Here is a 14,617-nt window from a genome sequence, read left to right as displayed (position 1 = left end):
GTGTAATAAATGCAATGTGCGAATGACCTTGAAAGACTGGAGGAAGAGATACACTAGCTAAGGAATGATCAGATAAAAGAGGGAGGAGCCCACAACTGAGTAATGGGCAGAGAACGGAATTCAAAAAGGATCTGCCCTAACTTACCAGGCAGCCAAAAATGACGACAGGAGATTTATACTTTCAGACTTGCAAGATTTCATTAATGTACTTTTAAAACTACATGTAGAATTCATTCATCTTGTCGTGTTTCCTGTCTGATGTTCTTGGGAGCTGACAATAAGGCACCTAAACAGAGTATATTAGAATGGATTAGCTTTAAACTCTTATGAGGAAGTGGGAAGGGGAAACAGTCATGATGTTGAATTACCTTTACAGAAATCTGTAGCTATTTTTGCATCATGGAAAAAATCTATGTGGTCGCTGAATCAACAATGACTTGATGGCACTTAATCAATGACTACATTTTAAAAAGCATGGGATTAAGACTAACATCAGAAGCAAACTTTCTAGATGACAGCTTAGAATTTGCAAAAGAGAGTAATGTTTACCGTATTTTCTGGCATCTAAGACGACTGGGCGTATAAGACGACCCCCGACTTTTGAGAAGATTTTCATGGTTTAGAAAGTCATCTTATATGCAGGAAAATACGGTATTTTCCGGCGTATAAGACGACTGGGCATATAAGATGACCCCCGAGTTTTGAGAAGAGTTTCATAGTTTAGAAAGTCATCTTATACGATGGAAAACACGGTACTTTACAATAAATTTGAAAAAAATAAGTATTTTATATATCTAGTAACCATTCCTATTACTTAAGAGAATATTTCCCAGCTACTGTAATGAGCTGAATCATATGTTAAATCATACTGTGTTTACCATAGAAGATACCACTTTTTAAAAAATTATTATGGAATATTGACATATAATTTTTTTTGTTTTAATTCAAAATGTGCAGAACAGCTGCTTCCAAAAGTTCTTAAGTAGCCACATAAGTTCCTAATAGAGTAATAGGGGTATTTGAAGATCAAGATGGCCATCAAGGATTGTTTATACATAAAGACAGATTACAAAAGCAGTTTGCCCTTGATAGCATGAAGGACCAACAGCACTACCCATTTATCTTTTGCTGTTCACTTCCAATGAAACTACTTAAGTTAGAATTTTCTCCTCTTGATAATCCTGGTAGAAGCTCACCCCATGCCACTCTCTCTGGCAACTGTTGCCTCCATGAAGGTGACAAATAAATGTTGCTCAATTTCAATCAATACTGAGCACAGACATAATTATTACAGAGTAGCAGTGAAGCAATTGTCCTTTGTTAAATTAGTTTTAAGGTTGGTTGGCTAAAAAACACTGAGGGAAAATGCATAATGGTGGGATAAAATGGTGGGGCAGAATGGCTTTTAGTTGCTAATTAGAGTATTAAGAATTTTAAATATTCTAAAATTACATTTTTGTTTTAAGTTCTCATAACCCTTTCACATTTATACTAATTGACTTCATTCATTAATTTATTTTGGTCCCTTATCAATATTTTCTCAATACCAATTCATCTTATAAGCTGTACCATTTAGCAAATATATAGTAATGAACTTTACTAAATTTCAATATTTATTTTATTTACTAATATTGCTTACAGATGTAGAACTAATTGAAACTCAAATTGCTTTTCAAACAGCATTATATTATATAAAAAGAGAATCTTAAAAGAAAAAAACATGATTAGGTGTAGGAAAATAAAATAGCAAACAAGTAACATTCTTATAAAAACTGAAAAGAACTCTAAAAATAACACAAAAAATATGGAAATAGAAAGAAATGTGAGAGAGTACATCTCTCTTATTACAAATAAATACATAGAATAGTTTCAAACCAATTCTTTAAGATCAGATTCTTAGAATAAAAATAAAGGCTTAAATTGGCAGTAAGCCCAGAGAAGTCAGATATTACATATATATGACAAAAGTCATCATAGCTGAGAAACTCAATTGCCGGCTCACCCATGCTGTCAAGGCCCCAGGCTAGTTGGCAAGTCAAGTTTTTAATGCATTGCAAAAAAACCAATAGGCAAATCTAATCTCTGGGGAAATGAAGTTCCAGAGAGCAAGCATCATGACAAAAATGACTCTCTTCCTGTGCCCAGCTAAATGGCATTCTCTCAGCAGAAGTGACCCAGAGCATGCCTCTTTTGCCAGATGTCACAGGACAGGGTAGACATCATAGGGGAAAAATTATTTTGTAGGTGGCTGTAAGCTAGGAAGGGCTTTAAGTAACCACCAGCTCCTTGAATTGCATGCAGTAGCCCAGGGGCCTTCAAACTTGGCCCTTTTATGACTTGTGGACTTCAACTCCCAGAATTCCTCAGCCAGGCACGCTGGTGGCACATATGCTGAAGAAGAGGGAGTCCAAAGCACCTGAAGGCAGGACAAGAAGCAATGGATGGAAACTAATCAAGGAGAAAAGCAAGCTAGAACTAAGGAGAAATTTCCTGAGAGCTAGAAGAATTAACCAGTGGAACAACCTGCTTCCAAAAGTTGTGGGTGCTCCAACACTGGGAGTTTTAAGAGATTGGATAACCATTTGTTTGAAATGGTATAGAGTTTCCTGTCTGGTCAGGGGTTGGACTAGAAGCCCTCTAGGGTCCTTTCTAATTTTGTTATTCTGTTTCTGGTGCACCCCATAACCACTCATGCAGCTGTATTTTGCATTAGCTGCAGCTTCAAATACTCTTCAAGGGCAGCTACAGATAGTAACAGTTTAAATTATTTCACTGAGCTGTCTCGTTCACATCTTTAAGATACTTCTTATGAGAAAGTAGTATACAGAACATGTTTTAGAGGCAAAATAAAAATAATGTTTAGCTAATTATAATTAATTACAGATGGGAGTTTTATTATTGGCAGAAGCTGTACTCCATTACTGTACTCCAGCTGTAATCCTCAAGTCAGTATATCCAAGACAGACATTATTAGAAGAAGAGTCCAGATGTCCTGCTAAAGTTTACCAGAAAGTGAATAACAATCAGGCAGAAGGATTTGTGGGTGTTGCAAGTGAGGAAGCCTCGGCCATGTCGCTCTTGCATTGCAGCAGACTGCAAGACCCCAGTGCTGCAGGCAGGGAAGCTATGGCTGAGTTGTTGCTGCTCCATTGCTGCATTTCCAAACTCCTCTCCTCAGCTCCCCTTTGCACACCTTCCCACTTCCACATGCAAATCTAATCCCACCTGGCTGAGGTCTGCACATGTTCCATTTTCACCATTCATAGTAAGACAAACACTTGATTAAATAATCTGTTCCAGTTTAGACACAAATTCATCTTAAAATGAAAATCTACTATGGTCTCTCAGAATAGGAAGTACTGAAAGCTATATATTGGTGCATTTTTGGATTTGAGTTTTCCCCTGTGGACGAACTTGTACAAACATATTACAAAAAAGAAATCTACTGAGGGAAGCTTTTCTCAAATAGGTCTGTTTATTCTGTGGCATCATGATTAATGCAATGACAGCTGTAACCCACTTTCATCTTTCAGTTTATATAGATAATATTTTTACTGATAGTTAGATGATGGTATTAGACAACACTCTCTCAATCTGTCATAAATACAGACAGAAATAATACATTTTCATCAACTAGAGATTGGCAGCAATACTTGACTTTAAAATGGGAGGAAGAAAATATGTCATTATGTTTCAATCATTTCCACTTTATATTAGTAACTTAGAAATAAAATAAATAGATTTGCTTCCTTGTACTTTGGCTGGGCTTCATTGTGTAGCTCAATAAAATGTTGTTGTGCTTTCTGCTTTCAAGTACCAGGTTTCACTTTAAGTGGGAAGACAATTTGCATGTTATGAAAGCTTGGAAACTACTATGTGGTCATCTACTATTAAAAACATTATCACTATATTCCACTGCCACAAATGACAGGGATTTATGCATCTCTAATTAACTACATTGCTCCCACTCATGCAGTGACACATGTTCCTATGATTTGTGGCAATGTGATAGAAATATCTCCCACTCCAAGTATTTCAGCCAGTGTGTCAAGGTTTTGATACACAGGGGCAAATAAAGCAGAACTCCAAGGCTTTGAAATTCCTCAAAAAACATGTTTATTAGTTACAAAGTATCAACAAGTCAAAAGAGAAACCAAGTCTGAAGACACACATAACAGTTCCCCAATACAAAGTTAAGAAATCCCACATCTAAGGCTATGCAAGCAACTACGTTCCCCAATGCATCTTCTTGGTGGGCGTTTCACAAAATGTCCAGCCTGCAATCTCAGGAGCAGCCAATGACCTTGCTTCCCATGGGACAAAAGAATATTTTGACTAGCCAAGCACCTGGCAATCCTCCCTCCCACCTTTCTATGTGTCAGCCAAAAATGAATAAGGAAAATGGCTATACCCACATTCATTTTTAAAGTTGATAGTCAGCTCCCCATCAGAAAGAGAGATTCTCCTGCAGGGAAAAGAAAAAGCAGGTTAAGCATTCCCTCGAGGCTTGTGAGAGTATTTATCGTAAAACCTCTTTATTAATCTATCAGCTTTCACATTTGTACATTTCACCCAGGTTGCTTCTGAAAGGGAATAACCTTTCCACTGAACAAGGTATTGAAACTTTCCCTTGTACAACCTAGAATCAAGAATATGTTTAATTTCATAATGTGTCTCCCCCTCCTCCACCATTGGACCCAGTGGCTTCTTTGGGACAGGTCTCAAAGAGGATTCCAACACAGGTTTAACTTTGGTATGGTCCATTTCTACCCCTTCATTCGAAATATGATACCCTAAATAATCCAAGTGGATCCGGTGAAATTCACACTTTGACAATTTTGCATACAGTTTAGCTTTTAACAGTCTCTTCAATACCTCACGGACCATTTTGATGTGTTCATCCATGGTTTCTGAGTAAATAAGGATGTCATCAAGGTAAACCAAAAACCCCTTATATAGATGATCATGGATCACTTGATTTATCAACTGCATAAACACAGTGGGGGGGGCTGCAGTCCAAAAGGCATCATTTTAAATTGGAAACTCCCCAATGGGCAATTGAATGCTCATCCCCCTCCTTGATCCGGATCCGGTAATAAGCCTCTCTTAAATCCAGCTTGGTAAATATTTTTTTCTTTAGCCAAGTGGGCTAACATGTCCTTTATCAGGGAGAATGAGTACATATTTTCCATGCTGACGGCATTGAGGGATTTAAATCTATGCATAATCTAAAAGAGCCATTTTTCTTTTCCTTGAAAAGCATGGAAGCAGCCATGGATGATTTGGCTGGCTGAATGAAACCACTAGCTAAGTTTTTATCGGTGTACTCTCTCAGTTCTGTCATTTCTTTGGATGTCAAAGAGTACATCCTTGGTTTAGGGAGCTTGGCACCGGGCAGAATTTGCTTCTCACTAAATGCTTCTGCCAAATCACAGTACTTTGTGGGGTCAAGTTGAATCCCCAGCAAATCTTCGGCTTTAGGTTTTCACAGGGTTCCCGTTGCATCTCACAGAGGGCCAGTGTCTTGCTTTTATTGTCAGTGTCAAATGGGAGGGGTCCAGTCTCCAGTCTTCCACATTCCTTCTTCCCACCAGATGTTAGGATCCCATTTATCTAACCATGCTAGCCCCAAAATTACTGCTTTGATCATCTTCAGAACCAAAACGGATAATTTCCCAATGTTGACCCATTTCCAAATGCACAGGTTCGGTAGTTGCATGGCAGGGGCACTTCCAATGAAGGACCCATCAGCCTGCTCAAACCTCATAGGCAGGGGCAATAGCTTGGCTCAGATTCCCAGTATGAGCACAGTGGGTAAGATAATTAAGCACCGAGTCTATTAGGACCTTCAAATTCATATGCACCCCTGTTTGGGGCACTATCAGCCTGGCAGGAATGGCAAAAGAGAGTATGGGCTGGCTCACCATGGGGTCTTCCTCACCTTCCTCATCACTGTTGTATGGTGTAGGCATCTGCTGTTGCTCGAGTTGGGGTTTGGCTTCGAGCTTGGTGGGAGGGGAAGCTTTGACATCCAGGCCTTGACGTGCCCAGTTGGTTTTCCTCCTTTCCCCTCTGGGAGCTCTTCGCAGTTTTGTGGCTGCAGCTGGCACACTCCTGGGTTGAGGGTGAGGAGCTGGGCACTCCAAGGCATGGTGACAAATCTGACCGATAGCATTTGATTGGAGCCCTGGCCGGTGCTTGGGAGACGTTGGCAGCTGCAGAGGCTTGGGGTCATTGGCCATAGAGGCATTTTTTTTCTTGGATGCGTGGCAGCTTGGGTTCGGTGGTGCTTGACTTTCAGGGGCAGTCCATCTGGATGTCCAGCATCACCGCCATACAGTACCATTCACATAACAGGTTGGGAAAACCTCAAATCATGCAGGCTTGAAGCAAGTTGCAATCTAACCCGTTTGAAGTAGTTGATCAGGGACCGCTCAGGCCACTGCCCCAGCTGGTTGGCAATTCTCCTGAATTCATGGACATACTCCTTTGCGGGGCAACCTCTTTGCTTCAGGCAGTGGATTTCTTTCGTGGCCAGTAGTACTCGGGATTCGTCTTCAAACTGACCTCTCAGTTGCTCCATTAACAGGTTAATGTTGTGCAATTCAGGAGCCCCTTCATCACAGAGGTTGGTTACCCAGTTGGCCGCTTCTCCCTCTAAATTTGCCACCACAGCATTCACCATCATAGCCCCATCCAGGTAGGCATAAGGGTAGCAATCTAAATAAGCCCTGGTTTAAGAAGAAACGCCTAGCCTGCAGTCTTGGGAGCAGCCGATGACCTTGGTTCCCATAGAACAAAAGAATATTTTGACTAGCCAGGCACCTGGCAATGCCCCCTACCACCTTTCTATGGATCAACCGAAATGAATAAGGAAAATGGCTACAGCCATGTTCATTTTTGAAGATGACACAGTAAGACACTCAAATATATTATTTTCCATCCACACTTTCATATTGAATGTACTTTTCAAGTAGAAATTGGATATATGAATAATATGGAGTAAAAGCCAATGTCTTTTCAGACTTGAAATAACAAGTTGATGCTAGAAATCTTATAGCAACAAACAGTATTTGACAGCAGGATAAACGGTTGCTCACTGAGATTAGCAATTAAATCTAAAAGCAAAAATGTAATTTAAGGAAAGACAGAATAACTGTTGGGGAAATATTATAAACGTACATTAGGTGTCCTGAATTTATCTAAACTGTATATAATACCAGGGCTTTTTTTTTTTGTCACAGAACGCCCAGAATGGAGTTCCGGCACCTTTTTTTGATGGAACCTTGTAGGGTAGGCAAGGCGGGTTGTATGATGTGTGTGAGTTCCGGCATCTTTTTTTTTTTTTTAGCAAAAAAAGCACTGTATAAGACTATTCCCTTTCCTAAGATGTGGATGTCACAAGCATCTCATGCCACCCTAAGATTGTTTTTTTTCCCCAGATTAACAATCTAAAATTGTAATAAATCAAAATAATATAAAAAAGCAATTTTATACAAATTTTAACCATGACTTGAACAAATAAAAAAGTCACCTGTCATCAGAAGGATGATAAAGGAAGTGGACCTTCTCTCTCATGCTCTTGCAGTCTATTTCAATCAAACATCTGCCTCATTTTCCATGAATTAGAGCATGTAATGAAACAACTCCAAGGAAGATATTAACATATTGACAAATAAATGAGCACTGTGACATGTTTGGGCAGGGTAGAAACCTAAATTAAATAAGAGCTGTTGAAAATGCAGCCTGTATGTCTATGTTCTGTAGATTGCAGACATAAAATCACAATCCATATTTCCATGAGTGAGGGATGGCCCATGTCAGGTTATCTCAGCCTGTCCTTTTGCTGAATATAGAAAATGTTTGCTCTTTTAAAATATAGGTCTAGGAAAAGAGATCTGGAAGCTGGAGAAACCTTGATGCAGGTTACTATAGAAGCTGGTAAACCTATAGCTAGGATTGTGGTTGTTTGATTGATTGATGTATTAAGTCTTCAACTATTTAGCTGTCTATATAAGTTCTGGGGTTCAATGTTCTAGCCTTCCTTTATATTTCAAACCAAGAATATATTATTTTTTTCCTTTAGAATGTTCTTGGGAACTGTAATATTTTTGGCAGAAAACTTCATTTATATCAAATCATTGCCATCTTGTGGTCTGACAAAGTACTGTATTTTTTTTTCTTTTTTAACTAATTTGCAAGATAGTTCATTACTATGCTCTGGCAGCTTTATAATTACTTCCTTTCTCACTGAATGTCTGCTTTTTAATGTTTTAAGCATCATTTTATCTTTTATCATTTTATAAAATGAAGTTTGATTGTATATTTCTCTTGTGAGATTGATTTATCATTGAATTCTCTAATTAATACCCATCTATGTTTCATAAGCTAGGGGTGGCATTATGAAAATTATTTTCACACTTTGACTTTTAACTGACAACTAAGAGCAGGAACATTCTGTTTTTTTAAACAAACTTGGGATATAGAAGCTAGATGAGGTGCCTCCTCAAACACAGGCGATGGTAGCAAGAAGTGCTAAGCCATTACTCTAAAGCAAGAGATGGGACCAGGGTGTAAAAACCCAGAAGCGTTCTAGGATAGGACAACTTAAGACTTCTGGTTTTTCATCCTATGAGCCTTAGCATTCATTAGAAGAGCAAGGTTTGAAACCTTGTAAATCCTACAAACACACCTAGGAGTAATAATAATAATAATAATGATAAAGTTGGAAGGGACCTTGGAGGTCATCTAGTCCAACCCCCTGCTCAGGCAGGAAAACCTATACCATTTCGGACAAATGGCTGTCCAATTTCTTCTTAAAAACTTGCAGTGTTGGAGCATTCACCACTTCTGGAGGCAGGTTGTTCCACTGGTTAATTGTTCTAACTGTCAGGAAGTTTCTCCTTAGTTCTAGGTTGCTTCTCTCTTTGGTTAGTTTCCACACGTTGCTTCTTGTCCTGCCTTCAGGTGCTTTGGAAAATAGCTTGACTCCCTCTTCTTTGTGGCAGCCCCTGAGATATTGGAAGACTGCTATCATGTCCCCCCTCGTCCTTCTCTTCGTTAAACTAGACATACCCAATTCCAGCAAACGTTCCTTATATGTTTTAGCCTCCAGTCCCCTAATCATCTTTGTTGCTCTTCTCTGTACTCTTTCTAGAGTCTCAACATCTTTTTTACATCGTGGTGACCAAAACTGGATGCAGTATTCCAAGTGTGGCCTTACCAAGGCATTGTAAAGTGGTATTAACACTTCACGTGATCTTGATTCTATCCCTCTGTTAATACAGCCTAGCACTGTGTTGGCTTTTTTTGCAAACTTCCTCCTGGTGTTATGGGTGCTCCAACAAAGAGCTCTTCAAAAATAGACTGCACAACCATTTGAACAAGATGATATATCAGGTCTCCTGACTTGAGCAGGACTAAAAGACTTCTGAAGTCCCTTCCACATCTATGAATCTATGTTCTATGTTCACGTTTAAACACTGATCAAATGTTTTCAGCCCTCATATAAAGTTAGCAGCAGGATTGGAACAGCTATGTTCAGTGACAAAATCTGCCAATGCCTACCATATTGCAGTAATAGATGAATGGAGGAAACTTAGAGGAAGGAATACAAGAACTAGTAAATAAAAGACAACTCAGTTCTGGTAAAGAAAAAGGAATGAGGAAGAAACTCAAATTAATACCACATTGATTATGTTTGGTATAAAAGGAGCTAACAGACTTTCAAGATACTTGTATTATATTCTATGATAAAAGAGTTTCAAAAGTTCTTGCATTATCTGTTCTAAGACATGACCACCTCAAAGAACTGACTCCTCTTCCGAAGGGACCCAAGGTTTCTGATTTTTTTTTTTTTTTTTTACCTATTTTGGGAAATTTATTCTCTGGATTTCATTGCCATTTGTCAATTACACAGTTAAAGTCAAAAGTTAATTGTTAATAGTTTTTTTCAGTTTTGATGAGATTTGTGGAATAGGCAAATATGAGATGTTTTGAGATCCCACTCATCAAGGGATTTCTTGCCTTGATTCAATTTTGCATTTTTAAATGCAAAATTGTTTGCATTTGTTTAAGTTTTTTTAAAAAAAAAAAAATCCAAATACCGCATATTATCTTATTTCCTTAACTTGTATCTCCAACATTATCTAATGGTAAGCAATAAACCAATAAACATACTAACAATGACATTGGCTGATACCTCCAGCCCCTCTTATTTTGTAGAATTAATTTAATATGAACTTAATAGGTGACTTCAAGAGATTTGCATTTCTTCCACCTCTGTTTCAGTTTACAGGAATAATTGATGACCAACTCTCAGGACTGTTGTGGGGATAAATGCAAAGAAAATTTTTTTTTACTCATTCTGCACCTGCCAGGTTGGCTAAATTGCAAATATAAATAAATAAAATGCTATGGTATTAGTAGCAGCCAGTGAAGGATTTCCTAGTACTAATTACTAGCATTATGCTGCATAACAGTTAGTGCTGGAAAAGAACTGTTGTTCAAACAGATAGCAAATTAGGCTTCAGGCAGCAGTAATTTCAGCCAGACCAGGCCTATCTTTGCTGACAGAACTGTCTGCTTGTTAGGGTGATTAGCCAGCCAGTTACCAAGAATTTGCAAAGTTCCACCCAGTTTCTTTCCATGCTAGCTTCCACCTTCATTTCCACCTCCACAAAGTTCCCAAATAATGATTTCCTGGCATTCAGCCATTGATTTGTCCTTGTTTGAGTTCTCCTCTGGAATGACCCACATTCCCTATGCTTGGATGCTATTTATCTGTCCTGCTCTGGACATATTAGGTAAAAGAGCAGGGAAATTAGATCTCAATGGGTTAGGAAAATGTGGTACATTATGTAAGGTAATTAAAATGAAAAACAAAACTGCCATCTATTGTATTGTCCTCTAAGTAGGCAGATTGAAACAGGCATTTGAAAAGACAAAAATCAACTCAATCTCATTTGTTTATTACCTAGCATCCACAGCTAAAGATTTTAAATGATGTAATTAATTCTTTTCCCCATGCTTTTTTCTGATTCAGACAGGCTATTCAAAGAAAAATATAGTCTGCTGTAGAGCAAGGAGAAAGGCTCAAGAGGTTTTCCAAAGAAACAATAACCTCACTTAACATCCCACACTGCAATTATGTATGTACTGTGGCTCTCTACGTAATGTGGTATCATTTAGCTAACACAGCAATTGTGAACTATCAATGCAAAGTTTAAGCAAAATGCCGACCCAGTTTCAGTGGTGGGATTCAGCCGGTTCGCACCAGTTTCGGCAGAACCCAGAATGGACTTCGGGAAGCGGCATCCACATAGAGAACCAGTTGTTCACATAAATGAATCCCACCACTGCCCAGTTTATATGTGCAGTTGACCATCAGAATTGTGTGTTCACTGTTTGATGCAAGCTGTTAACCTTCTCAGCACTGACTGGCTCTTTCCCAGAACAGCAGAGCAGTGCATTGTTGTTGTTATTGCTTGTTTGGGTTTTCTAATGGCTAGGAATCTAGATTTATTGGATCCCATGACTGGGAATCCAATAGTGCCTGATAAAATTTGGTGCTGACCAGCTCCCAAGTGGGCTCATCTTCATTAGTGATGGTATCAGTGAAGACACTCCATGGAGAAGACAGAGATGTAAATAACCTAACTGAATAAAGGGGAAAATAAATAGGCAATGGTCAAACATTTATCTATATTTGAATACTGGGAAAGTATAATTTAAGGTAAATGTGATGCTCTGCAAATCCTTCACTTGAAAAACTTCAATATAGACTGCTGAAATATGAATGCCCAATGGGCATCAAAGGGGGGAAGTTACAAAGTGTGATGTCCTGATGCAAACTGGAATTTTGCTTTCCATTACATGACATTAGAAGTAAAAAATGCTAGAGGAAAGTATTAAGAAAAATGAAGTATTTTGAATACATTTAAAAATCAAACAGGAAAAATTTAAAAATGGAAGGTTGGGCCAAAGAAACAAATCCTTTAATCAGTGGAATCTTCAAAATTAACTGCTCCACAAATGTCACCAAAACAGAAAAGTTTCCTAATACTGTATAATAAAAACTTTTAATCTACTGTGTGTGTGCCTGCCTTCTCAGCAATAATTTTTTTTCCAGTGACTCTTGCTTTCTCATTATGTGTCCAAAATATTTAAGATTTATTTACTTATTCCTTTATTTATCACATTTCAAAACCACCCATTTCCCTAGCAGTTTTAAGTTTATTCTTAATGCTTCCCATAAGCAATCTAGTTTTTCTTTCCTTACTATTCAATGTTTCTGTGACCCAACAATTTTCTCTTCTACCACAACTCCGAGATCCATTTTTCTTCCTTTGGCACATCTGATGATCCAGCCTTTACAGCCACATATTCCAGTTGAGAAAGCTAAGCTTTGATATGATGTCACTGAACTTTAATATTTTGTCAACATCTGTCATAGATTTTCTCTAAAGTTATAAAACTCCTTATTTCCTGACATCTCTTTCTCTGCATTTCTCCTTTCCCTTTTCTGATTCTCTTTATTGTTTTCAAGCATATCATCTTGAAATAACAATTGTTTCCATAGTCACAGTTTATCTCAGTCTATGGCAGTGGTTCTCAACCTGTGGGTTGGGACCGCATTTGGGGTCGAACGACCATTTCACGGGGGGTCGCCAAACAACACATTCTGCCATTTTCCCCCCCTTTTCCTTAGCTGTGCTACTCCCTTTTATTCTATTGGCTTTTCAAAGCCAATAGAATAGACTCTCTTGAATAGAGTCCAATTCTATTGGCTTTCAAAAGCCAATAGGAATTGTCCAGGCTGTCTCTGCCCTGCTGAGCCCGCCAAAAGTCCCATTCTGCAAACGGTGCTGCACCAGTTGACTTACAACCGGTTGAGTAGTCCTCGACTTACGACCAGTTGGGGGTTGCGGCATTAAAAAGGTCTATGGCAGTGTTTCCCAAACTTGACAATTTTAAGGCATGTGGACTTCAACTCCCAGAATTCCACAGCCAGCGTCGCTGGCTGTGGAACTCTGGGAGTTGAAGTCCTCATGCCTTAAAATTGTCAAGTTTGGGAAACACTGGTCTATGGAGACAAAAGTATTTATGAAATACTTAAATGAATTACCACCACCACTTTAATTTGGGGCAAATTAAGCCCCTGTTGCTAAATGAAAAGCAAAAAGGATACACGCCTATTTAACCAAAGGAATTGGATGAGCTTCTGTGGTGGCTGTTAGTCTGGGGTTTTAAAAATCATTCAGTAAATTGCAACCTGTCAGTATTAACAGTAAAGACATAACCAACACTGAGTAAAACTAAGTATGGCAACATGATAATGACAGCATGCCATCACAATTGTTTCCACTGGAAACTGCCAATGAGCAACTTGTCTCATTCTTGATGTTATCTATTCCTTGTCATTTATGATTTGTTTCCTGGAACACTATTCATAATTTAAACACTTCATTTTCTGCCTGAGAATGGATAATCCCTTTGACTATAACATTTCCCATAACTATTACCAATTCATGGATTCTGTATGAGAGACAAACTCCTTTCAGCCTTTACTGACTTTCATTATATGTCTACCACACACTGATAGATCTGTAAGAGCTGTGCAGCATGGTTAAAGCCAATGTTAGAATCACTTGCAGAAAGTCAAGGTGTAAATGGATCTCAAGCCTGATAATGAACTATTTCAAAGTCAGCTGGATTATTTTTGAGGCCAAAGGTCTTATTAAATCTAAGATTGAATTGAACAGGACTGGTTTTCAAAGAAGTAGAGTTTCCATCAGTCCCTTGGTGATGTTTAGGGCTACAATAAGCTGGAAGGAAGAAATTTAAGCTTCTTTCCATAATGTAGTCCTGATGAAAATTAATCTCATTGCAAACTTACCTCAGATACAAACAATAAAAATATAAGGTACTATTATTGTACTTTTTATTGATATAAACTCATCCTCACTTTGTAAGCATACATTCTCTATGTTCGTGGAGCAATGTTTCCCATCCCTAGCAACTTTAAGAATTGGGGCCTTCATGGGAGCTAAAATTTCTAAGTTGAGAAACACTGTCATTAAGCCTCACTTCAATCACTGGCAGGACTAGATTTTGCTGGTAAAGTTTCCGTGAAACTACTTCCTGTCTGATGAGCAGATGGAATAATGATCTAGATCAACATGACTCAGTTTCCATATATGTCTAGTACTAATAGCTTTTCCCCGGCCTGATTGCACTGTTTTTATTGTTAAAAGCAGTCATCTTAAATGCATTAATGCATTGAGTGTAATGGTCTTTTTGGCCTTCACACAATTTGTACAATATGTCCTAGGTATAACATTTCTGGAATGGTGTCTAAAATGGCTAGTATGCCAGTCATCAGCCTGATCCTGGACTTTTAGGATATCATAATCCCCTAGATCCACCTTGGAAGAGGGAAGTATATAAGGATTTCTTAAAAGAGATCTTTTTCATATTTTTCAAAATGCATTATTTTGCATAATTACAATTACTAAGATGTGCTATTTTAATTTCAGGATTGTTCTATATGTTAAATGCCAGAAAATACATAATGTATTTTATAACCTGTAAAGATTAAAACATATATTGTTTATAT

The sequence above is a fragment of the Crotalus tigris genome, unplaced genomic scaffold (assembly GCF_016545835.1).
Source record: "Crotalus tigris isolate CLP2741 ecotype Arizona unplaced genomic scaffold, ASM1654583v1 scf7180000018125.1543573, whole genome shotgun sequence".
Taxonomy (NCBI): domain Eukaryota; kingdom Metazoa; phylum Chordata; class Lepidosauria; order Squamata; family Viperidae; genus Crotalus; species Crotalus tigris.
Note: the sequence above shows the minus strand (reverse complement) of the source record.